This window comes from Portunus trituberculatus, chromosome 42 (assembly GCF_017591435.1).
Source record: "Portunus trituberculatus isolate SZX2019 chromosome 42, ASM1759143v1, whole genome shotgun sequence".
NCBI classification, from domain to species: domain Eukaryota; kingdom Metazoa; phylum Arthropoda; class Malacostraca; order Decapoda; family Portunidae; genus Portunus; species Portunus trituberculatus.
The window spans coordinates 2847501-2874744 of NC_059296.1; the positions used below are offsets into that span (position 1 = coordinate 2847501).

General features: G+C 41.1%; 1 protein-coding gene and 1 pseudogene across 2 annotated transcripts in view; both read right to left on the reverse strand.

Annotated features, from left to right (window-relative positions):
- LOC123517492 (cytosolic carboxypeptidase 1-like) overlaps positions 1–12775 on the reverse strand; it is a 53043-nt gene extending 40268 nt beyond the window's left edge. For both annotated transcript variants that reach the window (XM_045277601.1, XM_045277599.1), the window contains exon 1: positions 12593–12775. The gene's annotated coding sequence lies outside the window, so the exon portion shown is untranslated. The remainder of the gene's footprint in view (positions 1–12592) is intronic.
- Positions 12776–16255: 3480 nt separating this feature from the next.
- Positions 16256–26532, reverse strand: LOC123517444 (annotated as a pseudogene).
- Positions 26533–27244: the final 712 nt, after the last annotated feature.

A 27244-nucleotide genomic window follows, 5' to 3' on the forward strand; every position in this document is an offset into this window, starting at 1 on the left:
CTGTGCGGCTGTAGGTATAAGAAGAGATTCTTTAATGTTAACTACATATTCTATTAAACTCTGTCTGACTATATAATTTTGCTCTTTAATAGTGTTGAAAGACCTGCACAGGAGACAATCCTTACCAGGTGTGGCCCTCGACAGATGGATAGGAGATCCCTTCAGGAGAGGGCTGCTTCCAATGTATTGAATTTGGAACTATGGATTAAACAGAGGCCAGGACAAACTCAAATAAGCCACTGATGGAGGGAAAAAAAAAAAAAAAAAAAAAAAAAAAAAAAAAAAAACAGGTGATTCACTTCATCTAATAAGCCACACACACATTTTTTTTTTACTCTGAATATAATACTCATATAATTCTAATACACTACATCTAATTTTGATTTCAGTAATAATTTTTTTACTGTCAATATGATATTTAAATAGCTTTTAATACAGCGTACAGGTTTCCCTCGTTTTACGATTGGGTTATGTTCCTGAAAACTAGATTGAATAACGAACGATCGAATAACGAGCTAAAGGTTCAAAAGGATCTAATTCAATGGGGGAAGTAACTTTGCCCTACCTTACATTGAAAGATAGAGAACACTTTTCCGCGCCATCAAAAGAGGTAGTGTTTCAGGCTCGTATTTCTTTTTATACAGTGGTTTCCCCTAAAGACTTGTACCCACTGGGAAGATGAGAAAAATGAGATTCAGTCAAGCTAGCAGGTGCCACTCGTACTTACAGTAGATGAAGCCTTAAAAAATCCAGAAAAAAAAAACTTGTTCCTCATCATCTGAAGAGGATAAAACATGTGGCGGTGTGTTGAGTGTGAAAGCTATCTCCTCGTCATCAGAGGATGTAGAGCTTACATCCTGGGCAGCAGGTGGAAGGCCAAACGTAAATAGTGTAGGCAACATGGGTGATACGGTAGGAACAGCAGATTCAGCAGATGGGGCAACAGGTTTGAAGAAGCTGGAGATTGTCGTCTGTCTTGCCATCTTTTTCTTGGCATCAAATATTTCTTTACTATGAAGACTTGCTCCGCATTATAGGCCAATGTTACACTTCGTGATGGATTTGGTTCCTTAATTTAATGAAGGATTGCATCAAGGTCAGTGAACACCTCACGTAGTGTTTTGATGTCGAGGCGGTATGTAGCACTGTAGCAGTGGTACAGTGGCTGAGGATGCGTGGGAGCAGACGTCGGCAACGAATATGGGTGTATTCATTAATTCTAGAAGAGCTGAATTTGGGAGCTTTGAACATTTGTTCTCAGATTTGGTCAATAATCCGGAGAGTTTTTAGTATTTCTTTAGGATAACCACAGAATAATTTAAGATGGTGGAGCCTGTCACCAACAAGACTAGGCCTACAGCAGAAGCCATGTCAGTTAGTGACACTGAGAGAATACTTTGTCTCGCCAGGTGAAGTTATCAAGTGCCAGGACAGAATGATCTACTGATACATACATTCACCGCGGAAGAAATGGGCGTACCAGTTGGTACCATATCATCACATCTATTCTTTATTTACGCTTAATGGTATACGGAGAATATTAAAACAAATACGGTTATGTTAATTTCATTATTTTGTCATATTAACTTTTACTTTGTGACGTGCCATACCGCAGTATTTAGTGAACGAAATCAGAGGCACAGGGGGCAATAAGGAAGTTTACACCCCTACCACAGTCAGCCAGGCTGACTGGCGATTACGTCATACCACGCATTTCAAAGGTAGACGATACACTCTACAGTTGCCAAATGGAAATGTAAAACGATGCCCATAACGCTTTCCATGGTCATTTTTTTTTTTAATATGCAGAATAATATTATCATGTAATTCGTAGGCTGCAGCAGTTCTTTCTAGCTGTGCACTATGGTTCAGTACAATACATGATTTCGGAGCACAGGATCACTGGGATCATAATATAACACGTTATTTTTTTTACAAAATTGATTAGAACGTTCACTAGCATGGTACTTACTCCTCGGCTGAATCGATTTGATTAATGAAAAAAATGGGTCCAAACCAATAATTGATTCTGAATCGCCATGAATCGGCGTGATATGAATTTATTCGATTTGCCTGGTATAAACGGTTACAACATAGAAACTTATGTGGCAAATCAACACGATTCATGAGTCGTGATGATTCTTCATGAATTGAATCGATTCAATTCGCTTAGTGTAAACTGACCCTAAAGATATTGGACGATATTCTTTCACGTAACCTTGAAGTGCCCTTGGGTTTTGTGCCTGGAAAATAAGGAGAGGTTTCAGCCTCAGATCTCCAGCTGCATTACCGCCCAACACCAGGGCTGAGCAGTCTTTTAATGCTTTAAGTCCTGGTGCTGCTTTCTCCTTTGCAATAAAAGTTCTTGAAGACATCTTCTTCCAGTACAGACTTGTTTCATCGTAGTTGATGACATGTTTGGGACTGTAACCACACTCCTCAATGTGTTGCTTGAGTCGAGTGTTGACTTGAATGCTGCGGCTGCAGGTTCGTCAGAAGCAGCCTCGTCAGAATTCGCTGCCTCATCACTCATTTTAATGTTGTGTAGGGCTGCTCGACTTTTAAATTGGTCAAACCAGCCCTTACTGACATTGAAAATTACTGTACAAGTACAATTATCAAACAGAGAAACAATAAAAGATAGTATGGAAACTTGTCAAAGAGATTGACACCGTATCAAGTGGCTAGATCCTGGGGCTTACAAATGAATCCTACCAAATGTGTTGTTCTCCACTTTTGTCACAAGTGTACTGATTGGTCTGGACTTGAAGATGTGGCTCATTATTACTTAGGGGATGAAATATTACCAGAAAAGGATATTTCTCAAGATTTAGGTATTTTTGTGGATAAATCACTGAAATTCCACAAACATATCTCTAGTATCACATGTAAAGCCTCTGCTGTGGCAAATAACTTGTTGAATCCACTGTTAACTGTGATGGCACATTTATGACTACCTTGTATATCTGAGATACGCCCTATGTTAGACTACAGCTCAGCGGTGTGGAACCTTGGTTATATCAAAGATATCAAGGCACTTGAATCAGTTTAGCATCAGTGGACTAAATTTGTTGATGGCCTTGAGAATTTACCCTATTATGATCGCCTTAAAACTTTGAATTTATTTTCTGTTGAAGGGAGACAATTGCGTCATGACATTATTAAGGTGTGGCAAATTGTAAATGGAAAATTTTCCTTATATTTTAATAATTTCTTCTCCCACCCAACTTCTAACACCACCAGAGGTCATCAACACAAGTTGGCCCATGTACACACCAACCTAGATATTAGGAAACATTAATTCGCAATACGTAATATTGGCCTCTGGAATTCCCTCCCTGAGTCTGTTGTTACATGTTCCAGTCTTGAGTCATTCAAATCTGCCTTATTGTCCCATCTTGGGAATCTATTTTTCTTAATATGATAAATGAGTTTAATTTAGTTTATTACTTATTGCTGCTTATGATGCACTCCCCAGCCCATCTGTATTGTTATTCAAGATGTGGAGTACTTGTATTGTAAGGGCTGGCGCATCAGCAGAGTGCAACTTCTTGCCCCCTTACCCAAGTCAGGGGGACAGGAAGCCCACCAAGTAAGAGAACCAGGTAAGTGTTAGCTTTTTGGCATTAACTTCATCCCCACTTGGTGTTGCAGGCCACTTTGAGGACATCACTCACTTGCAGTAACCAACAATAAATGTGAATTTAACCAAATTACAAGCACTGTGTAGAGACGGTCTGGGAGAGTGAGCATAACTGAAAGCCAAGCGGAAATCATTTCAATGGGTGGCTGGTGTGGCATGGGTGGTGCTATGATTGCGCAGTGTCTTTGTTTACATTCTATTTCTATTTCTCGGATGAAGATTGGACAAATGAGCATGAACAACAGATAATGAGTGAGTGGGCATAATTCCTAATGATCGCAAAATTGAAATATCGAATAATGAAGCATCAAATAGCAAGGAAAACCTGTATTCAATTTTAATTTAAATTGTGATTTTTTTACTCTCAATATTACATAAGATTTCTAATAAAGTATATTTAATTCTCATTTAAATCCTGATTTTTTTAAACTTTGATTCTAATTTATTCAAATCACTTGATCTAAATCAAACTAACCCTGACAGATACAAACCACAGATTGGTCTTTGTTAATGTGAGAGAGAAGAAACCAAGAAAGAAAGTAAAATGTGGTAAAAAAAAAACTGCAGAAGCAAGAACAACATACATAAAAACATTGAATATCAATCAAATTGCTTGTTATCATAATCTAACTTACACTATGTGCCATAAATTGTTTGCCATGAGACAACAGGTGCTAGAATGCCCTTAGAACAGAGAAAACAAAAATAATACTTATGAGGAAATTAGTAATTGATGGGCTATCTCTTCCTTCTTATACACTTTTGAAGCCATGAATGAAGAGATTTAGCCAGGTTATTGAGGGTTACTTGATTCAAATTATGCCATTTCTTCCTGATGATTGTCTGCAGCTTTGTTATGTCAGAGATATCCCTCCTCTGCATGTGCCTTTTCATGATGGACCAAAAGTTTTCAATAGGGTTCAGATTGGGGGGAATTGGGTGACCAGTCCTCCAAAAAGTCAATCTGGCAGTCCTGAAGCCATGTCAGGATGGATTTTGCCCTGTGACATAGAGCTCCATCCTGCATCAACATAGTAGTATTGCACGTTTCAAAAGACCCGGGCAAAAAAGTCACACAAAAGTTCCAAATACTAATTGTTCTGATTCATGTTTTCATTTCTTGGCATAAACACTAAATCTCCTACACCATGATAACAGAAGCAGGGCCATACCATCAATGAATCAAGGTGCTTTTCAGTCTGAAATTAAATTTTGTGTCAAGTGGGTCACTCCCTGGTCGCCAGTAAACATGCTTGCCATGGTTGCAGGACACCGTGAAGACAGCTTTGTCGCTCCATAACACTTGCTGCCATTTTGCCATATCCCACTGGAAATATTTAGTAGCAAATGCAACCCTAAGCTCTTGTTGCCTAGGGGTGGTTAGTGGTTTCTTAAGAGTGTGGCGTATGTGGAACTCAGGGTTGTCGTGCAGACAGTGGTGTACAGTCCTAACAGACACTTACCCAAACAGCTGAGGGCTTTTTTTCTTTTAATTCCCTTGCGGTGATTTGAGGACAGGCATCCATTTGACGCTTCACAACATTTACTGTGTGTGATGATGTTTTATGTCCTCACCCAGGCCTCTGTTTCTTTTCTGGAGTTGCCATCCTGTCTTCCATATGAAACTTTCATATCCACTTCTGCACACATCTCCTCATAACACCCACAATCCCGGCTATTTCTCTCACAGACCTCTTTGCCTTGTGTAAAGACACAATAACTTTGATCTGATCCTTTGTCAAGTCTTTCTTGCCTCCCATTATGAAGATAAGGTGAGCTGTGTCGGGTCGTGTCTGCTCAAATTACTGGCAGGAAGTGAGGTGATACTTTTAAGAATGTTTTGCTAATAACTGCCAAATGTAAACTGACAGTCCATAAATAGTTTTCATGGACTGCTCGTACTTTAGATGTGTTCCCAGATGCATGATAACTCCCAGAAATCACTAGGGTACCATATTACAGGAAATTCTCATAAGTCCCTCGCGGAAGTGATCTGTTGTGAAGCAACGGACAATTCATTGGCACGTAGTGTATGCTTGTTTTCTCCATCACTTTGACTTTCCCTCATACTTACACTATATTCCTTCTCGTTCATAGTTATTCTAAATCTATTAGTCTCTCAACTCATTCACACGTGCATTCCATTCTATCCACTCTAACTCATTCAAACAACCTACTTCAACTAACACTCTCATGACTCCCATAGGCACTCTCTTTTGTGCTTAGTTTGTGTCCTACAAACACTTATCCAGCCTTCCACACACATGGTGGGTCAGTTTTAGGCCCCCTTATGTTTCAGATTTATGTAAATGACATTCACAATGGAGTAAACATATATATTAACTTATTTGCTGATGATGCAAAGCTGCTAAGAGTTATAAAAACCCAGGAGGACTGTTTGCTGTTACAGGAAGATATAAACAAAAATCTATGAGTAGAGTAAGAAGTGGAAATTGGAGTTCAAGGCCAAGAAATGTCATGTAATGGAACTAGGAGAGAACAAAAGACTGGTATGGAACTATCTGATGGTAGAGGAACAAATAATGAAGACTAGAGAGGAAAAAGGTTTGGGAGTGATTGTACAGGAAAATCTGAACCCAAAAAAACACATAAGCAAGATATTTGAATTATCATATAAAATATTGACTAATATAAGAGTGGCATTTCAAATCATGGACGAAGATATGATGAAAAGAATGATCACAAACATGATATGTCCAAAGCTACAATATGCAGCTGTGGTGTGGTCTCCAAGCTCTAAAAAAGATACAAGAAGATTAGAATGGATACAGAAGATTGCTACAAAGATGGTGCCAGAACTAAAGGACCTAACATATGAAGAACGGCTGAAAGAAATGGGACTGCCAACCTTACAAGATAGAAGAGAACGAGGAGATCTAATAACAATGTACAAGATAGTCAATAACATTGAAAAGATAGATAAGGAAGACTTGGTGCCAGTGACAGGAGATAGAAGGACAAGAAGACATTTAAAGAAGATCAGGATGAGGTAGTGTGTGAAGGATATTGGAACATACAGTTTTTCATATAAAACAGTGGCGAAGTGGAATGCATTGAATAATGAATTTGTTACAGCACATAATGTGCATAACTTTAAGGAAAATTGGATAATTGGAGACAGGACACTATGAGCCCCACTCGAATCCTGTACAATAAAACTAGGTAAATACACACCCTACATAATGTAGTGGTTAACACACTCTACTCAAAACCAAGGAAGCCTGGGTTTGTATTCCAGTTACAGGGAGGCAAATGGATAGGACTCTTAATGTGTAGTCACTGTTCACCTGGCAGGAAGCATGTATGGGATGTAAATCAAGGAATTGTGGCCTTGCTATCCTAGTGTGCAGTGTGCAGAGTAGTCTCAGTCCTAACTGAAGATTGGTTAATATGAGCTCTAAGCTCTTTCCAATGAAGAATGGTTGGCTGGGTGACAAGCATATGATAATGGACCATGATAAATAATTACACACACAAATTTTCAACATTCATTTTTCTTTGAAAAAGAGATGGAGCTTTCCTTATCTGAAAATGTGGTTACGAATATTGATGCAATTCTTGTTTATCTTTAAATGTGGATAATACTTTGGAAAGTAGAAAACCCATTACCAAAGACAGTCAAATAGTTTTTATACTTCTTGCAAGAGCATGGAAAGAAACAGACAGTAAGGACCTGTTTATCAGAAAGCATTTCCAACTCAAAACCAAGTCAGTCAAACAGATGTTGGGATGGATCCTACCATCATTCCACACATGAGAGCCATGACCCATATTCTACTGCCAATCTGGAAATTTTTGACTGTCTTAAAATCAGAATACACATGTTAAGTTGCTAACTGTGGTCATCCCATAAAGTGAGTGAAATTTAAGATTAGGAATAAGTTCAAAGTTTGATTAGAATCAAGCTAAAAGAAGTAAACAAGACTATTAGGAGAGATTAAAGACCCTATGGCAATACTCTCTCCAGAGAAGGAAATGCTATATATTACTATGTTCATTGAAAATATTTGAGGACAAGGTACAAAATCCAACATCAGAGTGAGGGGTAGAGATACAAAGGTATCCCAATTTAACAAGACCAGTGTAAAGAGATGCTTAAACAGTGTCTCTCAAAGACCCATTCAGGCTACATACTTCACATAAAAGGGAGTTGAGCCAGTATCATTATATAAAAGTACCTATCTCATGGCACAAGAAAAGAGAGAGAGAGAGAGAGAGAGAGAGAGAGAGAGAGAGAGAGAGAGAGAGAGAGAGAGAGAGAGAGAGAGAGAGAGAGAGAGAGAGAGAGAGAGAGAGAGAGAGAGAGAGAGAGAGAGAGAGAGAGAGAGAGAGAGAGATGGTCCTTCTGTACCTGATTTATTGTAAAATTTATAAGTGTAAGATAATGTTTAAATAAAAAAAAAAAAAAAAGAGAGAGAGAGAGAGAGAGAGAGAGAGAGAGAGAGAGAGAGAGAGAGAGAGAGAGAGAGAGAGAGAGAGAGAGAGAGAGAGAGAGAGAGAGAGAGAGAGAGAGTGTGTGTGTGTGTGTGTGTGTGTACTTGAGACACCTATAACACAGTGGTGTATATCTTTATCTCCACAAATTTTTCATTCCCAAAATATTGGTTTTTATTAAATCTATTGTTTTCTCCACATACCTAGGTTACCTTACTCCATGATGGTCTGCAGCCAGAGTACACCAGAAAGTGGGTGAAGAATGGGATGAAGGAGGGATAGAGGAGGGTATTTCATTAGCACATACATGAAACAAAGTCTTGGCAAAAAAAAAAAAAAATAAATAAATAAATAAAAAAAAAAAAAAAAAAAATAAAATAAATAAATAATATATATATATATATATATATATATATATATATATATATATATATATATATATATATATATATATATATATATACAGGCAACCCCACTTAACGAAGGTTCACAACGAAATTTCGCTACAACGAAGGTTTAATTTTACTACCATCTGCTCGTTTAACGAACACTAAACTCGCTTTAATGAAGTTTTATCCAGGTAACTTTTTCCAAGTTTGAAAGCCCCATCGTATCACAAGCCATCAAGCTTTTGAATACACCAGCACCTCTTGTGGACAACACGCACCACTCACTCCCCTGTTCAAAACAATAACAGCGTCAGCAGCAGCTTGTCTTCCCTCACTCAACTTACCACCTGCAATGTTGCCTAGTGTTGCTAAGAAGACCAGGAAGTCTCTTACTCTCGAAGTGAACCTGGATATTATTCACAGACACGGGAGAGGTGAGAAAACTAATAGCATTGCTCGCCACCATCTTGACTCCGTCTACTGTCTCTACTATTTTCAAGTCAGCAGACTATTAAGAAGGCTGGTGAGACCATATCTTCCTTGCAAGCTAAAAGAACCACCTGAACTCGTGACTCTACAATGGATAAAATGGAAAGCCTTGTGGAAATGTGGTACATAAGTTTTGTATGTGATACAATAATGTGGCCTTTGTTTACATTCTACAGGTTGCCGGTTAGTGTCTTTCTCGTTTCACTCTCCCTCCCTTCATAAATCTAAGATCATCAACATTATAAAGTTACGTACATACATACATTAGTGTACATTATAATGACTTAAATTAAACTGCCTAAATGTTTAACTTCATAAATTTTACTTTCATTAAAGCTTTCACTGTACTATGATGCACTCTCGCTTTGTTTACTCTCAATGGAAGTTCAAGTCAGGTGTTAAACTTGTCATAATTGGTTCGCTTAATGAAGTTTTGCTTAACGAAGGGTCTTTAGGAACGTAACCCCTTCATTAAGCGAGGGTTGCCTGTGTATATATATATATATATATATATATATATATATATATATATATATATATATATATATATATATATATATATATATATATATATATATATATATATATATATATATATATGTATATATTATATATTGCTCAGTTTAGTGGCTGTCAACATAATTACTTCATGATAAAAAAATTCACAGAAATAACAAAGCTTAGCCACCTCCAGTTCTTCCCACAGAGGACTCTAGTGGTGAGGAAGTATTACAGGACCAATAGGCCAGGTTAGGTTTAATTAATCTGAATTTTTCAGGGTTGCACATAAAGACAAACCTACATTTTTCAAGGAGATTTTTTAATATTTCAAATAAATATCTGATTGTTTGTGACATTGATTTACATGTGTGGGCAAGTTATCAAAAAAAGTAAATTTCCAGTCTCAACCAACAGTCACCCCCTTGATTCTCCCTGATCTACTGGAACCACCTTTAGGTAAACAAAGCTAACTTAACATTTTGCAACTTTGCTTTGCCCACTCTGGATTCATCATTAGGTAAATTTACCATTAATTTTCGATACAGTAAAATGGGGCTAGATATACCCCAATCAGTTAGATGTAGACCAGGGGTGGATCTATGATTCTAGGCAATCCGGGGTTTAACCTCGAGGGTGCAAACGCTGATTTCTTTCCCCCCCCTTTTTTTTATTATTTATTTATTTTTTTTTGCTGCCACGCACACTGAAACTACAATTTTTCTTTACTTCAAATTACCATCAATTCAAAGCGGACAAACGACATGGAGAAGACTTCAGAATTCAGTGTAATGTGCAGTGTACATTACATTATGCTATCCTTTGTATTTAATCTTCTGCAAAGGTATTTCTTCTATGAAGGTTCCCTCTGTCTAGAAATTTGCTAACATTATGCCTCTTTTTGAAGGGGGCTCACATTCCAGTTCTTCAAACTAAAGGCCTATAAGTCTAACCTCTGTCTGTTCTAAAACTCTTGAAAGGCTCATTACCTCTAAATTTTATGGTTACCTGGATAGTAATAACCTGCTCTCTGTATCTCAATGTGGTTTTCATTCTGGATTTTGTTTCTGATCAACTTCTTATCTATGATTATGTTAGTTTTCATCTTGACCAAGGCTTGGATGTGGATATTCTACTTTTTGACTACAGTAAGGGCTTTGATGTGAACCACCAAGTCTTATTATCAAAATAATTTCAAATTGGTATCAGAAATCTGTGATTTTCTTACTAGTTGGAAAATGAAAGTTGTTCATCACTCCTCTAGTCATGTATCTGATGTTCCTAGTGGTGTTCCTCAGGGCTCAGTCCTTGGTCCCCTATTGTTTTTATCTATATTAACCATCTTAATTGCAAATCAGTTTTGTTTGCTGATGATCTCAAACTACATATATCTTGCCATTCTGTCAAAGAAATCAAATGCTTGTGATACTATTATGTCTTTACAAAAAAATGTCTCGTTGCTATACCAAAGAAGTCTATATTGGGGTCTTTCCTTTTCCAACAACAAATGTGCTTGTGTACATTTCTCAAGACACATTCCAGCTTCTCACCATGTCTATTTCCTAGGATATCATCTCATTCCTCACAAAGATTCTGTTCAAGACCTTGGCATTCTAGTCGACTCAACACTGAAATTCCACCTTCAAATCCGTGAAAGTTGCTGCAAAACTAATGGTGTTGCCAGCAACATTCTTAGAGGCATCTTACGCAGATCACCTTCTTTCATGTATCAGATTTTTGTCACACATGTTTGGCTAATTATCGACTTTGGTAGTGTTGTTTGGAATACTGGCTTCCTAGGTGTTGTAAGCATGCTGGAATCTGTTCAGAGGAGGTGGACTAAAAAGGTTGAGGGTTTTGGTGACCTACCATACTCAGAAAGATTATCTTGACTGAAATTGTTTTCTATTAAGGTTAGATTGCTGAGAGCTGATTTGATTCAAGTGTGGAAGATTTTGAGTGGTTTGAGTCCCGAATTAAATGGTCTATTTTCTAGAGCCACTTTGAGTAGAACAAGGGTCCACAGTTTGAAGATCTTAGTGCCTCATCACTCCACTGATGTTAGAAGTCCTATCTTCTCATTACGGGTAATAGCATCTGGAATTCTCTACCTGAAATAGTTGTGTCAGCTCAATCTCTCCAGTCCTTCAAACATTTGCTTGAACAATTCCAGGGTCATCGTCTTTATAACTATTGTTAGCTAGGTCTTTATGTGAGTTATGTTCTGCATCTAAAACTAGCCAACCGTCCTGCAGTCCTCTAGCGGAAGCTACACTAGTAGTTTTGGTTGGAAGATGCAGAAGTGACTGATGAGAGATCAAGATCCTCATCTTGGTAAGAAATTCAGTACTCTTTTCCTCAAATCCCAGATCAGAACCGGGGCTCTCGGTAAAAAATTAGGGGCTTGAGCCCAAGTAGCCGCCTCCGAGATCCGCCTATGTAGACCCTGAGAAGGGAGATAAAGTACAAAATAGGACCTCCCCCTTTTCCTCCATCCCACCCTCCCACCTGCTCCAGTAAGCTTGGGGGACTGTGGGGAATCGGGGGTTTTAGGGGGGGAGCCAAAAGAGGCGAAATATGGTGATCCGAGAAAAATTGAATAACAAAAACAACTGTTTTTTAAGGGAAAAATTTGGAAAAATTCATAGATAATTTTTGCTGAAATTATCCTAACCTAACATAATAACCTGCTTGGCGGGGGGGCTGCACCCCCGGACCTCCCTGTACTATCCTATCCTAACCTAACTTGTATACCTTCATACATGACTGATCATTGTGGACTTAGATTCTGCAGGTGCCAGAATATTAATTTAATTACTATGGCCTTACAAAAGCCGTCCCCACATTAAAAACATCACAGACATGTTGTATAGTATGTAATCTATCACCTTGCATGGTTGTTTCAATGATTAGAAAGGTGTCATTCTTTACTTTTTCCAACAGGTGCATTTAAATAAACAAATTTACCGATCAACCATATCAAACTTAATCTTTGACCAACTACATCAGAGAATCGATGGAAGATGTGGCAGAGTTGGCTCTCCGGTTATATGGTACAAGACAAGATGGAATTCTCTAAATAGAGTTCCAGCTAGTTTTATATTTTTAAAATACTTACTGTTATTTCTGGAGGTTACGTCAGCATTCACTGTGTTCGTTCTTCATGTCTTCAATTTGAATAAATAAAATTACAAGATCACAACAAAAGAGACTGTGTGTGTCGAGCAACAAACAAGTCCAAAGGACAAACACTGTGTGGCGGGTACCACCCACCGTCCACAGTGCCGCGCGTCACCGATGTAAACAGTCTGACAGATCACAGTTGTCTTTTAACAGGCTCAAAATGTTCGTTTTTTTTTTTTTTTTTTTTTTTTGCCATGGGTATTAGGCCATTTTTGTTATTTTTTTGTTTTTAACTTTTTGAAATTTTCATATATACTATTTTATTTACTTAATGTAGTTTTTTTTATATATATATTTTATTTATATATATTTTTACTTATTATTTTAAACAACAACAGCAACAAAAAAAAAAAAAAATAATAATAACACACTCACTCAGAATTCCATACACGCTTCATTCACACAGGGATCCTACTCCTAACTCAAAACTATTGTCCTTTGTCAGGGTATGGGAAAGGGAGGGATAAATCACAAGCAAACATGGTGGCTACGTAGCATCACTACGTATTGCTTATATACATGAAAGGGAAAACATTCACATCAGATCACGCAAAACTGGAATCATACATACTTTCATTCTTTTATTTACATACTTATATTTCATCTATTTACAAAGTGAAGAGTAAAAGCATAATATATACACACGGTTTTCTCATATCGAATGTATATCTATAAAGGCGGTTCACACGTGCCAATTTGCGATTTTTTTTTTTGTACGTAAGTAGGGTTTGCGACTCGTAATCGGCGCCTAGTGACTATAGAAAACAGTCGCAAACCTTCAAGATGACACAGTGGACCCTGACACTGAGTACACTCTGAGCTATGTTAAGAGTAGCATAAGGACTTTGTACATAGTAGTATGATCAGTTGGAGCTTTGTTGTAATAGAGGCAGTGGCACCAGTCTTCACTATGCATGTACGTGTTTCCCAGAGCTGTGCTTACTCCTATGGGAGACACACTGTGTCACACGACATGGTAGCAATGAGGCTCAGATAAGGCTATAAATACTTTTGGGAAATCAGTGCCTCCTGGTGTATGCTGTGTGGTGTGTGCTGCACAAGGGGAAACACTCTGCGTCATTGTCACAGAATGTCCTCTCATTTCCAAGTTTAGGCCGCAAGGTCAACATGACTTGTATACCCTAATTGACGATCTGAAGGAATATCCTACGTTTTCTCCCAGGCTGTAGGATATTTATGCAGTAAGGTGTACAATATCTGTATTTATTTATTTACTTATATTCCTGTAATGTATACTATATATTTTTGTATTTTTTGATACTCTACCCTTATGTCTTTGCCCAGGGGGTGGGTGGCAAGGTCCATCCTCCTCCTTTGTTATATTTGATTATAAATGCAACAATAAATGTAGCAATCAATCAATCAGCAGTCGCAAATCAAAACCAACATGCTAGTCGATTTGCGACTTTATTTACATCGTGACGTCACGGAGTAAGTTTTGAAAATGTAGTCTCTAGAGATAGAGAAGATGTTAAAGTTGATGAAGGAAAAAGACTACATCTGGGACCCCAGAAATGAATTATACAGTAAAAATAGCTTGCGCAAATCGTCTTTAGATAAAATAGATGCCACTCTACAAGAACTGTTTCCCTCAATGCAGGGTGTTGTTGGAGGTGAGGATTGAAGACTTGTCAGGATTTAATTTAATCGCACTTGTGCATAATCTTAAGATTAAAAATTTTCTTATGAGAAATGTAGGCTAATTTCTACTTAACCAGGGACGAATCCACAAGCATTTTTTTCTGTTGACTCTTCCGGTACGCCAAAAGAAGAGCAATCACAGCTTCAGCATCGTCACTGGAAGAAGATATCTAGGCGGGTAGCTGTTTGTTTACACTCACTTTCCCCAAGGCGCCAACTATAGTCGATACCTTCCAGTCGCTACGTGTGACACTTTCCGACTAGAAGGGACGAGTCGGAAACTCTACGTACGTAAAATAAACAGTCACATTGGCACGTGTGAACCCGCCTTAAAACAAGGCCCGTACAGTACTCTGTCGCAATCAAAATAAAACTGCAGAAAAAAAAAACATTGTTCCACCAATTCATTCCTAGCTATTCGCTTATCATTTTGATTCTTATTGTTGTTGTTGCTGGTGGTGGTGATGGTTTTTGGACGAGTCGAGCGTGAACAAACTCGAGCGTGCCAAGTCGAGGGCACTGGAAACAGGTCGAGCAGGGTCTTGAGAGACCCTGAGGTCGAGCGTCAAAACAATGGTACGATTTAAGGAATTTTCCCTAGACAGAACAGAGCTGACATTCGGGGAAAAAATTCTTTAGACAACATAGTCGAAGCTGATGTTTCGTAAATCATAGAATTGTTGTGTCATGCTTCTGAATCCACTAAAGTAGAGCATATAATAAAGCTGCACTATGATAAAGTAGGACATCAAATAAAGCTGTATTCATCCTCTATAGAATATATGTGAAAATCGGAATAGAATGGAGAAAAGGATTCAAATGGAAAATCAAGTCTGAGGATTACAGAAAACATGAACACGTTATGTTAAATGGTTTACCCCAAGGAGGTTGAATAAGGAAGGCGGCATGACGCCACAAAAGTGAAGCCGATGCACTATTGTTCCGCTGTCACCCCTGCGCCTCCCAGTTACACCCAAAAAAAATGACCAGCCAGACAGCCACCCATTGAAAATACAGAGGAATTAGCGCCTGAGTTACGCTCCTTATTTTCCATCTTATGTCCATGCTTCGAGGCCACCTACTATATATGTGACCTTTTAAAAGACTCTCAATAGGGCATACCCCCTACCCATACATTGCCACGAAGATTTAGACCAGTGTTATTCACTAATTTTTGCAAGGGAGCCACTTGGGTTAAACACATTCATTGAGAGAGCCGCAGCTAGTGCAAGCTAGCATAACTCAACTAAATTAAGTAGTACTGGCTGCTAGTGCAATATAGTAAATAAGATAAATTAGACATGGTAATATTAGCCTATATATCTTGTCATTAAGAGCAAAATAAAGACCAAACTTACTTAATGCTGTGATGAGTGGAAGTCTACTTTTTTGTTTCTATTCATTTATTTATTTATTTTTCGAGAGCCGTAAATTGAGTCATCGCGAGCCGCGTAATGAACACCACTGGTTTAGACGGTAAATCATGCACAAAAATGAGATAATACAGTATTTTTTCAGCTTTGGTGGACTTGGGTGAGAGGTGCATAGGGAGCTGTCTTTGGGGCAAACGTATAGCTGGAACAGATCCTGTACACATATAAATATATATAACTTGAAAAATATCAATTTGCGAAGGAAATGACATAGCTTATCATGTAATCAATCAGGGGCTATCAATCTGGGTAATTTTTTTTGGGGAAAAAGATTGATTGCGCTGACGCTCAAGTTGGTATGCCGCTCCAGATGGTGTGCACTCGACTTGTCATGCTGGGTACCTTGGTGATCATAGGGGTACAAGGAGACTGAATAAGCCACTGACTCTAACATCATTGTTTGGGTGTAATATTGATTAACCTACTTGATCATTCGTCAATAACCAAAGCCAAACTTATTGTCCTATTGGCTTGTTGTATTTAGGAAAGATATGAAACAAAAGTTTAAATGCAGTATATATTAATTCATTGATACATTTTTTTTTTTTTTTGGTTTTATGTGCATGTCTCACAATTCTAAGACACGCTTTGCTATCTTACATTGAGAATAAAACTATATTCCAGTGAGTAGTCATTGTCTGGCCCGTGTCCTTAGAAGATCGAGAGCGGAAACATGACACCTTGTGTTCGGCAGAAGGTCTGGTAGGAGCGAACTACTTCAAAGGGACGAGAATAAATGCGGCAGCTCTGCATAAAGGGTTTGGGGCTCACCACAGGCATGCAGGGCCTCATCTGGAAGAACAGAAAGTCACACAGCACGCTTTCCTTCACTGGAACATGCATGGGGTCGACTGGAGTGATGGATGGTGTGGGACAGTTAGGGTTCTCCTGCCAAGAGTTCACTAGATCGTGCAGGCTAGAGGCGTTTCTGCCATTGCTCATCATTCTGTCGTTGGCTCGCTCATGGTCATACAGTCCCAAGAGACCCCTGGTGTGGTTAAAGACCCACGTAGATGCGTTCACCATCACCACACGCTGCTCCTTCATCAACTGAACACCCAGCATTGGGGAGACGACTGTCACACGGTGTGGATTGACTTCTATTACTAAATCACCAACAGTCTGCCTCCCGTGCACCTGTTGACCATTGACATCCACTTCCATGTTAGGCTTGATGATGGCCTTGGTGGATCCAGCCTGCAGAATGACCTCTGGTCCCTGTGAGGGCTGAGGGTGGGACATGTAGATGGATACCACATCAGGCACGGAAGCAAGTAGCACCTTACAGGATGAGCGAGGCATGCGGAGGAGAACACCGTCAAATGTAAGAATCTCAGTGTCTCCCACCACCAGGGCAGATTGGTTTAAGGACAGTGGCAATGCGGACAGGTTCCTAGGCACCCAACGATTATAGGTCTCCAAAATCTTCCTCACTGAGATTGGATTAAAGGCCTCAGCTGACAGGAGCATCTTCTCCGTGAGAGTAAGAGGGGACTGCATCTGCATCGTCATGTTCACAACTTGAGAGAGGGAGTAGATAGGACGGTACAGTGGAATTTGAATCCCGACGTGGTTTACACCAGGTTCTGGGGCGATGATGATAACGCTCTGCATCAATTGGCTCTCCAACCATTCCAACGTCTGCCTCAGTGTGTTATCCTGTCACAAAAAGCAAAGAGTAAGCTCATGCAAACCACAAAACCTTACTGAAAAGTGATATAGAAAAGGCTACTAATAAAGTATTCATATGGAGAGAGTAATGTGATGTTTCTTACCTGACTTAAGTCAGCAATCTTCCGAATAACCCTGCTGAGTGTCGGCGAGGCCAACACTTTGTGCTTCGTCATGAGCAGGTCATGGCGGAGGGTGTATATGACCTTAGCAACAACGTCTACAGTAACCTGGTACTGTTGTGGGTACGTCTCCTTGATGGGCTGGATTATCTCAGTCTGAAGTAAGCGGTAGATGGCAGATCTTTCCACCTCCTCTATCAAGCGACGCACTATTTCAGGCTCCTCACCGGTCTGCATCCACTGATCCACCTGTTTCACAGCTGGCAAAGTCAAATCATTGCATGAAACATTGATTGTCTGGAATGCATAATGATAGATAGACACTCGATAGATAGATACATAAAGAGATAGATAAAGTGACTGATTCTTTCACTCATCATGCAACTGATTGATTGACAAATGTAATGAATTGATTGATAGATGGATTAAGTGAGGAAGTCTGACCTCAAAGATCAACCATTCCACTTAGCCACACACACACACACACACACACACACACACACACACACACACACACACACACACACACACACACACACACACACACACTGACTGTACCTTCACTGATCTTGTTGATAGCAGGTTTGAAGTGTTGTTTTAGTTGCTCTACTATAGAGACTGCCCACTCCCTTTGCAATTGTGCCATGCTTTGCAATGACTGGAAAATGGACTTTTTGATGAAGGTGGCTGTTGGCCCGTGTAGAATTTCCACCAAAGCGTTCCACTCGTACAAAATGTCATTGTAGATCAAGTCTCTATAAATCTCCACAATCTCTTGCTTAATCTCCTGCATCAACTGACGGATTTTAGGAGTCGGGAATGGGACGCCTGCCTGACTAGCCTGTCGCTCTATCTCGGCGTACACGCGATCCGTCCACGACAAAACCTCCTCCGTAATTCGGTACACGTCATTCAACACCAAATCCTGCAAAGAAAAAGATTCTAGTGAGATTATGAATAGCCATAATAATGGATCGCTTCAGAAAAGAGAGAGAGAGAGAGAGAGAGAGAGAGAGAGAGAGAGAGAGAGAGAGAGAGAAGAGAGAGAGAGAGAGAGAGAGAGAGAGAGAGAGAGAGAGAGAGAGAGAGAGAGAGAGAGAGAGAGAGAGAGAGAAGCAACATGCCTTACCTTCAATGCTGCCATTTCGTTCTCTCTGTACTCATAGTCGATCTTAATGTGACGTGGAGTTGCAAGATGAATATCGACGAGGGAGATGTATTTATCCCAGGTTTGGGATCTGTCGCTCTCGGAAAGGCTTATTTGAGCTTTGTAAGGCAACTGAAGGCCAAGAGCAGCTTTGTAGATGTTTTCGAATTCTGCTTCTTCATGACCACTTCGAGGAACACAGGTTTGCACACAGTCGAATTGACAGCGAAGTCCCCGAGAAGTGAGGTACGTGCATTAGCTAGCAGCGCGAAGCCATCACAGTGAGGCCCGTAGCGTGGTTCTATTACGCCGGACACGTCCATCGTGGGACGACCCTCACTTGCCAGGTGGAAGGTCACAGCTGCGTAATTCTTCGAAATACGGTCATACTTGGCATAGACCTTGAGTGATTCTGGTGAAGAGGGAGTCTCGTGGAAGGTGAAATTAAAGGCCGCGGTGTGAGCTGCCCAGGAGACCTCCATCATCACTCTAGGCTTCACCTGCAGCACCTGCAAAAGGGAACACATTACAGACACTGCACCGTGGTGAAATGACTGTCATTATCGCCAATAGTTTGGTCTCACTCACCCTAGAAGAAAGATTAGCCTCGATGGCGATGGTATTGTTTGCTCGCAGGACGGAGGTTAAGGAACCAGTGATTTTGTCAGCTGCATCAGGGAAGACATCCAACTCGAAAGATCCTTGTTGACCACTACCGCTCCTTGTATACTCTATCACTGCTGTCATGTCCCTTGACAACATCGGATGGCTCATTTTGCCCTGCAGTTTGGAGTTGCCTCCCACAAGCTGTCGATGTACTCGCCAGACACTTCATACTTGGCCTCGCTCTCAGTTCTGTTCGGATAGAACTTGATGCCCACCTTAGAAGGAGAGTAGGTGGCCTCGGCTTCCACGGTGCGGGACGGCTGTTCAATTATTAAGGAGTGGATGCCAGTGGAAGAATTTGTGTAGCGATAACTGTAGGCGTTTCTCTTCCGATAGGCAGAGGTGACCAATGGTGAGCTTCCTCGCAAACCAACAATGGTGCTCACTGATTTCAGTACGTTGTGGATGGCTGTGAGATCGATAGCATTCTTTAAGTGTTTAACTCCACCCTCTGGATAGGTCTCCAGCTGCCACAGGAATAGCGTCTCAGGACCGCTGACTTCGCTTTGAAGCTTTGTGACGTAAGAATAGTCCTTGTTCTCCAATGAGAAGATAATCTTCAATGGGGGTTGCATACTCGGCGTCGAGGCTTCCATCTGGAATTAAAAAGTGATTTGATGTTCTTTCATTGGTAGAACATTAAAAAAGAATTAAAGTAACTAAACTGTTTGTCTGTGACTTAATACCAAGGTCTTTAAACAACAAGTTAGAGAGAGAGAGAGAGAGAGAGAGAGAGAGAGAGAGAGAGAGAGAGAGAGAGAGAGAGAGAGAGAGAGAGAGAGAATCTCTGAAGAGCTCACCATGAGATAAATGATGTGCTGCTCGGGTGAGATGTGGTGCTTGACATGCAGTACAAACTGTGACTGCTTATTTTGCGGAGCAATGAATGTGATTCTGGTCTGGACCTCGAAGCAGAGTGGGCCGTCGAGGAGCTGCCACTGGACACTTGATGTCAGGTGGTAGTTATTGTCGTGAACACTCTTGAAAGTGAGGTCAACATTGGCGGTGTTGCTCCCCTGTTTCTGAACACCGACCTCAAGCATCCATTTCTTCTGCTCGGGTGTCTGTACCTCCATGTGTATGCTGTTTCTCTCTCCGTACCGCTGCAGCAGGAATGGCACCACTACTTTCATGTTAGAGTGGTAAGCTTGATTCAAAAGCATGAGTTTTGTGCTGAAAGTTTCAATAGAATACCACATTAGTTATATGATTTGTATCCCAATGTATCAAATGAAGAAATTATTTATTTGTTTTTCAAGTCAATATCAGTGACAAATAAAGTGTTTCAACAAGAGAACATTACTCACTGTAGAGTTGCTTCAGCGGGCCTTCCGCTCTCAGGCACGATGACGACATCCAGGGCAATCTTTTGTGATGCTTCCTTGTCGGCATTCCAGAGCACCATCATCTGGCCCTGTTTTTGGGTCCAGTTGATATCCAGGAAAGCCTTGATCCTACGTGGGGAAGGAGACTTCGGCAGCAGGAGGGTGTTTGTGGTGATGTGAATAATATTTTCGGTGATGGAGATCTCAGTGGTTCCGTCAAACAAAATGGGTACATTTAGCTCGGCCTCTAGCGAGGAGCCTTGAGGGGATGGGGTCTTAAGGTTGCACTTTAGAGCCAAGAGCACTTCTTCTTCCTTCTTTATCTCCAGGAGCACAATTTGCTTGCCTTCTTCGTATTCAAAGGAAGAGACGAACTGATAGAAGTTGTTGATCTTAATGTTGGCTCCTACTTTGGTAAGTGTTGGTGAATTGATATAGGTGACAGGTCCGTGCAGCTGCACCAGTGTTTGTTGTCCATGCATGATAATTGCCTCGGCATCGTAGTCCTGTCCCTGTTGTACAAAGCTGGCAGCCACTTTGATTGGCGCCATGTACTCTGGCATCTGGACCTGTCGATGGATAGATACAATCAGATAATGTTGTAAAAGTAAACACCATCCAATCATTTGCCACAGCAAGTTTCTTTGACGAAATATACCATCTCTATCTTATGGAGATGAACACAAGACACACCCAGAAAAGGAACATGATCTCCTGTGAATCCTTCTCAGCGGCGATCTCAAGCAGCTTCACGTTGTCCGTTGGACGTGTCAGTTGCAGACTGATCGCTCTCCTTCTCTCCTGGTACGCAATCCTCTGTTGCATCTTGTATTCTGTTTGTCCAATCTTGGCTGAAAAACAGTTATTACTACTATTAGATATAATAACTTATTTTTAATGTTCATTCATTGTGCTGAATATGAACTCTAAGGAATAGTTGTTATAAGTGTATGTATGTATGTAAATAGACTGACACTGCTCTGCATTAAATGTAACATTTGATTCTCTCAAAATTTATTCTTATACCTTTCACCTCAATATTGGTACTAATATTTGTATTGAGCCAAGGAACTCTGATGCAAGTGTAAAGATGATAAGATTGTCCAAAAGAACCTAAGGCACACTGTGATTCAGTTTTGTCCTCAGCAAAAGTAAAAAATTATAAACTATTGGAAAATCCTCTACAATACATTATTTGGTCTACTAACCGTCAACAGTGAGTTGTTCTATGAAATTCACTGCAGGTGTTCCTTGAAGGCGGAGGTCAGCTTTGATGTCAATCATCATCTCCCTATCGTGGAACAGTTGGAGACTTGACTGACTTGATTCTCCTGAGTTGCGGAAGAAGGATCTCATCATCCAACCGTTGATACCAGCTGTGAGTTCAAAGTGTTGCAGCCACAGTGGGATGGGCACATCATTGTAGTACTTGAAGAATACAACGGCTAGAAAAGATGCTTTTGTTAAAATATCTAAAAGAAAAAGATTACTTGGTTGATTTGATAAGACAACATTTTTTCATTACAGTGGTAGAATGTATGCTTTTCTTACCATCAAAACTGAAGGGAAAGTATTGACTTAGGATGTTTTTGGTCTCGCCCTTAATTTCCATCAGCATATTAGGCAACATGTGCTCCAGTTTTAGCATTCCAGTGAAGATTTTGGACTGCTCAGAAATGCTACCGGAGGGACTACAATATATATCCATGTCGTATCTGATGCCATTCTGAATAGGCGTTATCTTTGTCTCTACTATGAATCCTTGTAAAATTCCATGCCACTTGTCGTGAGGGACACTTCAGTTTCGAAGGTCTTCAGCTCGGGCCTGTTAACGAGGCCAATCTTGATCTTGCCATGGGTAAGGGATGACATGAGCTTGACCTCAGCAAGATAAGATTCACCGTGTTTCTTAAGGTTAACCTCCACATTGGACTCTTTGGGTGAAGACGAGCCCACTGCAGAGACTTTGGCTGCATACTTTTTGTCTTGCGTGTCTGTGTGTGCATTGACGGCTATCTTGTATCCAGTGATGGTGGATTCTGTTTTGTTGAGTGACAGTATGACCAGAGCTGGGGATCCCAGTGGTAGTGCGTTAGCTCGGAAGATGTCCGGTACGTTGACGTCATAGCACATCTTGATACCGAACACTGACTCGAGTGCAGTGAAGCATGAATTATGGCGGATTCTGATGTCCTGCATGGAAGGTGGCAAAATCTTGATTTCCGGCTGGTTTCTTGTTTGTTTCTTGAGGTAAGTCTCGCTTTGAACGCGAATTATTTCCATCTTCTTGGGAAGGTCCACCTCAATCTGTACCTCTTGGCTACTCTGGCCGCCTACCTTGATGGCGACACCATTGTTGCTCGAGACAGTGGTGTTCATCTTGAGCCCACTCTTGGAAATGTAGGCATCATAGCCAATGAAACCATGTGTCTCCACAGAGAATGATGGTAGGATCTTGAATAAACTACCGCTGCTTCCTTGGCCAGAGAAAAGTCCATTTAGATTGGTTTGCATCTTGATTCCAGCTACAGCCACGGTCTCCAATTTCATCTTCAGCGGTGTGCCCTGAATAGTTGGTAGGGAGTAATCCACTCCCAGCTGAGCTGCCTTCACCATGTCTAGATCCATGTTTTTCAAACTACTGAGCATTCGTTTCAGGTACCGGACAGAGGCTTCCACTAAGTGCTGAATGTTGATGTCCTGCAGATTATCAGACAGAGAGGCATAGTTGATCTCTTGACCCAAAAAGCGTGCAAAGAAGTCTGCCTGGAACTTTCCATAGTGAGGCCCATAGAGCTTGCTGATGATACTCTCTAGAGCTGCATAGTCTACTGACCTCCTCTCTCTGATAGCGACCTCTAGCTCTTGTTTAATTGTACTCCAATTTTTTTGGATAAAGGAGACTAGATCATTGAACATCTTGCTGTAACTGGACGTCTTGAGGTAGCTTGCAGGTCCCAAAAGCTGAGCAAGGATTGGTTCCAGACCCTCAAGACGAGCTCCAATCTCTCCTAAGTTCATGGGAATACCGGTTCCATCAAGAGCTGCAGTCAAGTTAACGCCCAGGGAACGAGGGATCATGGAGCCAGGTGCGTAGATCAGGTTGGACTCCACCTCAGCACCGACACCGAGGGATTCGGAGAAGTAAGACAGGTCCAGGTTTTGTGAATACTTTCTGATGTCAGCCTCAAAATCTTGGGGTAGGACGATATTTGTCATCATGTAGCGAAGACTCTGTTTTTCTGGAGCATCCGACTTTTGCAAGTTTATAAGGTGACTCAAGATGAACCCACGAACTAGAAAAAAAAATTGTTACTATTGGTTCAGATAGTCACTTAACACTCAATAAATCATTTAAAAAAAGACAAGAGAGAAAACGAAAAAAAAAAATATTACCTTGGGTGTTTTCCTCGTAGGAGATCTTGGTGACAATTTCCTGCAGGTCCTCATAGTTGGCGCAGCGAACTGCCGCTAGATAAGCTGCAATGCGAACCTCTGTGTTCTCCTCTGGACGGAGGGCATAGTGAACAAGCTTCTGTGTCACCTGTTGGCAAAGATTGAAAGACAAGGTATCATAGTCAGGATCATTGATATTTGTTTGGCCTTTTCCATGTTAACATCAGTCACATGAAGCAAAAAAGCACTTACCGGACGTTGACACTTGGTCAGCCTGAAGGCTTGTGCAGCGGCTACACGCGTGCTGACTTTTTTATTTTCGTTCTCCATATAGAGAATGACTTTCTCGGCCACCTCTGGTGTCATGACACCCATGTTGCCAAGGCTCTTGAGGGCGGACAGAGCCTGCTTCTGGGTGTCCTCGCTGCTAGAAGAAAGATCTTCTTCAATCTTCTGTTTGAGAGCCTGTGCCAGGTTTCTCACAGGAGTTTCATTATAGCAGTGTGGTTTGTGGCGACAGTATGTGTTCACCATGGAAGCGGCTGCCAGCTTCGCAGAGCCCAGGTCAGCACTGGACTTAAAAAGAGGCTCTAGTGCTCGAATGGCTTTCATATCAGGGCGAGGCACGAGGTAGAAAGCGGTAGAATAAAGGGCAGCAAGAGTTCCGGTGGTTCTTCCTCCACCAGCTCTTTGACCATCACAGGAACCGACTCAGGTTCATGAACAAAGGCAATCGCGTCCATAAACAGACTCTCGAGCTTGGTATGTTGTGGACATATCTGTTTGTTGCGCACCTTTGTGTAGATATCATTGAAACCTTGCTCAGGGATGCGACGCATCAGGTGCACGGCCTTCTCCAACTGTACAGCAGTATCAGCTTCAACTCCATCTCTGGTGATCTCGCAGAGATATCTCAGCGTTTGCTCCAGCTCTGGCACCAGGGTGGGATCCTTCTTTGCAGGCTCATAGTCATAACGGAGACTCCTGGGCACTAGCTCGTCCTGACCAATGCGGGAGATGGTATCTGGAGCAGAAACGTCGCTCGAGGTGAGTTTCAGTGTTGACTCTTGCTTGGCTTCCACATACTTGTAGATGCCATACGATGGCCTTATGACCTTCTTGTCCTCACACGACTGAAGAGATGATGCCGCTGTCAATCTCTTGCCTGCAAATCGATCGTGACTCCTGGATGGGCAAGGGTCCCTTCAGATATGGCAGGTTAATCTCATCTGGGGTAGGATAATGTTCCTTGCATAAGCGATGGTTCTTCTCCTTCTTGACCAGCACTCTGGCACCTTCACCTTGTACCTCGTAGTAGGTCGGGCAGGTTCCCAGCACGTCTGTCTGTTATCATAGGCGGGAAACTTTAGCATCTTGGCCTTCACAAATGAAGCTTATTTACCTTTTAATATGTGATCAACTAGACGAATGCATCCACAATTGTTATTACCTCTGTAAAATTGAGTCCAGAATTGCTGATGGAGAGACGGCAGGCTTATCTGCAGAGCCGAAACGACACCCTTCTTCATGTTGATTGCCCAGGTATCGTCATCGGGATGACTGCATACGCGCTGCACTCGTCCGTCGGTCATCGCCACCACCAGCGGGTACCTCTCCAACTTATCGGAGCCAGGCAATCCTAGAACAATGCAGGATGTAATTATGAGAAGTCTGTTGGCCGCAGGAGAGTGAAATGAGGCCATTGGATTCCGTGGTTTGAACTTACCTGTCTTGCCATCCACCTTAGTGCCTTTGAAGGAGATGGCTACGTCGCACGGACCGAGAACAGTCAACAGCATTTGTTTTTCCCATTGGGTCTCCACGAGGCCGCCATCCACGCCTTTCAGCTGCACAATTGACTTTCCTGAGTAGGTGTATGAGTAAGTCTTGCCTGGGATGAAGGACAGTTTGGCAGCAGCCAACGGGCACTCCGTGGAACAGAGTTGGGTGGTGCCTCCATACGGTGCTGTGGAAGGACACTGATGTTACGGATGATGGGGATGGCTGTCGAGATGATTATGAAGACAGTTTTTCATGAGGTATGATTTCCATACGTCTCTATGAAGCACACATGGAACGATGAGGTCAAGTGTGTATGTTCTTTGGCCGACAATTATGAAGTGACACGTTTCATTTTAATCTTGTGTGAACAATCATATCGTTTACGAATATTCAGAAATATGACTAAGAATATTCGTCACAGTTTGTAAACTGAAAGAAAAGGCTAACTTGATATTCTTACTTATGATCCATTATGAATGAGTTGCATAAAGTACATCAAAATGAAAAGTTTTATACCTGCAACAGCAGCAGCCGTCAGGGCCAGTAGCAGAAGGACTGTGTGCGTAGTCATGATGGCTCCGCACTCACCACTGGTGTCTTGGTCCTGGTCTTTACTCCTTATATACCTCGCCGACGATCGCGACGGACACCATCATTGCCCAAAAGTCCCTACGTAGCTTCAACCTTTATCAGGCGGACGATATGGTTCATGAGACTCTTTTTTCTTTTTCTTTTTATACGTCTTGCTGTCTGTTACCAAGGTCAAAGCTGCTCGTCAGTGTTCTCTTTTCCTTCGAATAATGGTGTAGTCTAAGTGACACTTTGTCATTAGTCAGTCTGATCATTCGAAAGCTTCTAGGTATGTATCCTGATTTCCAAATAGAACGTGACCAAAAAAAAATCTTTATAAAATGAGAGAGAGAGAGAGAGAGAGAGAGAGAGAGAGAGAGAGAGAGAGAGAGAGAGAGAGAGAGAGAGAGAGAGAGAGAGAGAGAGAGAGAGAGAGAGAGAGAGAGAGAGAGAGAGAGAGAGAGAGAGAGAGAGTGGAATACAAAGAAACACCTACACCTACACACACACACACACACACACACACACACACACACACACACACACACACACACACACACACACATTTATGCGCCTCTAAAGTGTTCTATGACATATGAATTCCATGGACTGATTATTGAATCTTATCTATGTGAATGCTGGCTCACTGTTCCTGTCTGGGTTAAAGTGTCTGTCTGGTTTAGTTTGTCTCTTTCTCCTTTACATCTGTCTGTTACTATGTCTACGTTGGCCTTGTTCTTGTTTTTTAGTTATGATATAATTTTTTTGACATTTATAGTTTTCTTGATAATGTTTACTAGAAAGATCTCTATG